The sequence below is a fragment of the Triticum dicoccoides genome, chromosome 6A, assembly GCF_002162155.2.
Source record: "Triticum dicoccoides isolate Atlit2015 ecotype Zavitan chromosome 6A, WEW_v2.0, whole genome shotgun sequence".
Taxonomy (NCBI): Eukaryota; Viridiplantae; Streptophyta; class Magnoliopsida; order Poales; family Poaceae; genus Triticum; species Triticum dicoccoides.
Window position 1 is genome coordinate 415,431,399 of NC_041390.1, and position 4,680 is coordinate 415,436,078.

General features: G+C 35.8%; 1 long non-coding RNA gene across 1 annotated transcript; it reads right to left on the reverse strand.

Annotated features, from left to right (window-relative positions):
- Window positions 1-563: 563 nt before the first annotated feature.
- On the reverse strand, window positions 564-4,098 carry LOC119319241. The gene is made up of 3 exons (XR_005154397.1): window positions 3,841-4,098; window positions 3,635-3,719; window positions 564-1,151 (listed from the first exon to the last, which is right to left on the reverse strand). It is a non-coding gene; the product is annotated as an uncharacterized LOC119319241 (long non-coding RNA).
- Window positions 4,099-4,680: the final 582 nt, after the last annotated feature.

Genomic DNA, 4,680 nt, shown 5'->3' on the forward strand with positions numbered 1-4,680 from the left:
GCATAAGTATTGTATCAAAACATGTAATAATAGCCCATAGTGCAATAAATATCAATATAAAAGCATGATGCAAAATGGACGGATCAACTCCCCCAAGCTTAGACCTCGCTTGTCCTCAAGCGAAAGCCGAAATCAACAAATATATCCACGTGTTTAGAGATAGAGGTGTCGATAAAATAAAATACAGACATGAAGGCATCATGATCATCTTTAGAATAGCAACATATATTATCATATAATTTCTTATGCTAAAGTGACAATTTGTTCACAAGGTAAAGTATGAATCACAAAACTTTATTGAAAACCAACAAACTATGATCTCAGTCATTGAAGTAATTGCAATCTATTATATATTATATAATTAAAATAGAAGACAAATAAGACACCACGTTAATCCACACAGACTAATATTATCACCACCGTTTGATCAGAATAACAATGGCTCAGATTAAAAGATTTTACGTAATAAGTTAATATATACAGATCAATAAATTGAACTGTCACGTCTATATGGAGACGCACACATAAGGCTTATCAACATAATCGTAGAAGGAAGCCAAAAAAACACAAAACAATTTATCTCTTCCACTAATATATTAGATTAGATAAAGGCGTTACATGTCCAACTATTGTCACGTGCAATTCCTAATCGGGAATCTAAAGGACACATACATAACTCGGACACTCGGTAAGCCAAGGACACGTAAACACATACAAAGAGTGCTTACGGACAGAGTCCCCATAAAAATACAAAATTGGCCGCATCCATCAGCCTATTGTCACATATAGGCTTTAACTGGAAGAAAAAATAAACATACAAGGACTCCATAAGGGCACAGCCAGAACTCATCCATCAAAATACACAGCCGGCCGCACCCAGCAGCCAACACACGCCCACCATCCGCCTAGAAATCTAAGACACACAGCAAGTCACGACTCAACACCATGACCAGGAAAATTGAAGCCAACCAACTCTACGACGCCATGACTCGACGATCCCACCACCAGGACAATTGAAGCGAACTCTCTATGATGCGAGATGTTCAGACTTGGCTCTCAGGCAATAAATATCAAAGGCGGCCCAAATTATGAAGTGGCATGCAACTCTTTTCTACATAAGTCACACCCAACCATCCGAGTTTCCTTCTCACCTGAATCAACAAGGTTAGTAAGTATTATTACTATGAACTCAATTTCTTCAGCAAAAATCTTCATATGAACATTATCAATTGACAAGTACATTTTCAATCCTTTTGAAGCAATGGGAACACAAGAAACTGAGAGACTTTAACAAGAGACCAAAACTGGGATGTTTAAGTGAAACTAATGGGAACATGGGATACAATAATCCTCCAATCGATGAACTTATTAGCCTTGATGTGATCTATATGTATGAGCAGGTTTATGTTATACATATTCATCGATAACCAAAGTGTCTGCTGTGACCTCAACAATAGTGCAAAAATTCAATGGTAAGTTCAACAATTTTAAAACCTGATATGTTATTTACAAAAAGAAAATATTTAACAGATTTCTACTTGATACGTTTGTGCCTATAGTCAAGCAGTGCCACAGGAGTATATACCGATCTCGATATACCCAAACATCGGGACCTTCTTAACTGGTATGAAACACCAGCTATTCTAATTTATTGACTAATTAACTATGACTAAATGTCACTCCATATATATAGGCACCCACCGGAAGAATCTTTACCAAAAATGATCGATATTGATAGAAGTACTACAACGCACACTAGAAGAGCAAATGTTTTACGCAAGGGCGTTACAAGAACTTCCTTAGATGAGGCAAAAAAAACTAGACAGATCAGGTAGTCACAATTTAGTCATATATGTTATAACATCATCTTACATTCTTACTTGACTTATATATGTCTAACAATTTCTTCAAAATGTGAACTTTGATTTTCTTGGTAATTTTTAGGACTATGTGTTCATTGATTTGAGAAATCTACTAATTCAAACAGGAATGTTTCTATTATACTTGCTCCGTTCCTAAATACAAGTCCATTTAGAGATTTCAATATGGACTACATACAGATGTATATAGACATATTTTAGAGTGTAGATTCACTCATTTTGCTCCAAATGTAGTCCATATTGGAATCTCTGAAAAGGCTTATATTTAGGAACGAAGGGAGTATTTACTTTGCACTAATAACAATGGTATGGTGCCATATTCAACTCCAAATTAGCACTATAGAATTACTACAAGTTGCACTTTATTTGACGAGGAAGAAAAGTTGCTTAATACATTTGTCTCGAATTTGCTAAATTCATTGGATGGGAAGGAAATCTAAAGCAGCGCCAAAGATTATACAAAAGTTATATGGAAGAAGATTTATCTTTCGCTTTGGCATGCAAAACAATGCAGTAAAATGAACATACATACTCGATGATGGGCTTGATATGTTGTACTTTAACGATATGTTCTTTAAAAATTAAGTATTGTGTTTCTATTTTTCTTCAGTGATACATCTTGCGTGCCACATAGGATTTGATGAATGATGAAGTGGACACCATCTTCAAATAAGGAAAGAAGAACATGCCGGCTATAAGAATAATTGGTTTTTGCACTATATACTTTTGCATTTTTAAAGATATGTCTAATTTTTAAAATTTATTTGTATTTTGCAGTCACAGAATAATAAAGATTCAACTAGGCAAAAGTAATGTGGACTGATGTCTGTGACAGAGGAACCACATGGTACTAATGGGACTATGGTAAATGAATATGAGTATGGAAACAAAATATTATCATCACACGAACTCCATGATGACAAAAGAAAGACCATTGTTATATACTTATAAGCACACAAAAGAAGTCCTCAAGAACAAGAAACCCGTCAAAGCAAATCACAAGTACAATGTTTAAAGATGAAGACTCATATGCTCGCTCTACCAGCATCTAATGGTGAGGTTGAATTAGGTTTTGGATTGTAGTGACCAAGCTTATTTTCTCAGTCAAAAGTTGGATTGAAAAATATTAATTTCCCCTATTTTTTGACGGGTAACAGCAGGAGCTCTACTAATTCATTTAGAGGGGTGTTAACTGTACATGCTGCTACCAGCAGGGAAAGAACAAAGACGGAAAAGAAAACTGGACAAACAAATCTAATTACTCGCAGAAAACTAGCCCGAGGGCCTCAATGTATGCATGTATGGTCAGTACAAATAGTTTGTTCTGATGGTTATAGTTGATAAATAATGCAGATATCAGTGAGTGTGAGAATCATGACTACTACCCTTGTGAGGGAGGCTGCAAGAATAAGCAAGGATCCTATGAATGCACACGGAACAATAACTCACACAGTGCTAATTCGTACAAATAACTCAGCAGGCCAAATTTTCCACTAGAAGCAAAGATCGACATTAGATATTTATGTGTCGATTCACCTAGAGGCATCACAAGTATGGCCTACACCCATTAAGCCAATCGAGAATTGGGTGCATGTTAATTAAAGCATATGAAACAAATTTTAGTTAAAACATGCAAGAGTTTTTACTTTGTCTTAAATAAACAATAAACGTATGAGTTACATAACTTGCTAATATGTTGTTACAGCAAATAGAAAATTATATACTTTTTAATCCAATTAGAAGGGGAAACAAACCTGTGAAGAATTGGGTGCTATGGAGGAAGTAGGAACGATGCATAGATGTGGCGCATTGACCATACCAGGCATGCTCACCTCTATCCTGTGTCACAGATCCAATAATTGAAATAAATCACATCCCGTTTGAAGCAAAAAAATATATTATTGGCAATTTAAAAATGAAAGTAAAATGGTGAAAATTAACAGACATGTTAAAGCCAGACCTGGGTGATTGGAGAATACGAGATCGACGAGGAAAACTTTGGAGGAGATGGTCGTCAAACGCGACGACCCAGCTCTCTGACCTGACATCTGCCTCTCTAGTTCAGCAGAGATGAGATGCCGCATCATGGGAAGGCGAGCAGCGCTAGATCCGCGGCTAGAAGCTTTGCGCCATCCCTGCCTCGGCCAGACCTCGATTAAGAGAAAGGGGATTTTTTCCATGCCTGGGTGCTTGGGGTACAACGGTGGCCAGTATAGTCCAGAGTTTTCCATTCATATTGTTACATTGAACCGTCAGTTTGCGAGATATTTGATCTGATGCGACCAGCAGCATGTATCTTTTTTATTTGAACACGACCAGGAAAATGTATCAAGTGGCAAAAATGGATGGTTGAGCAAACTACACGTACTAGAAGGAAATGATGAGAATACCTATGACCGTACCAAGCATATTTGGTGCCTATAAATGAGTACTCCCTTCGTTTTTAAATATAAGTACTTTTACATTTCAATATGAACCATATACTGATGTATATAGACATATTTTAAAATGTACATTTCAAAGTATATAGTCTCTATTGAAATCTCTAAAAAGATTTATATTTAAAAACAAAGGGAGTATTTTATAATCTATAGAATGTCAAAAGAAATTTGTTTCCGAGAAAGAAAATAGATCTAGGATTTCGCTCCTGTCTGATTTTTTAGTATGGAAAAAACATCTTTTATGGCAAATTAAGTTGTCGCTATAACATAATTCCATAGAAAATGTTTAAATTCTCGTGGTTAAAAGTCTGACATCATATTTTTTACATTATCATCCCTAAAAACAACAGTACGTGACA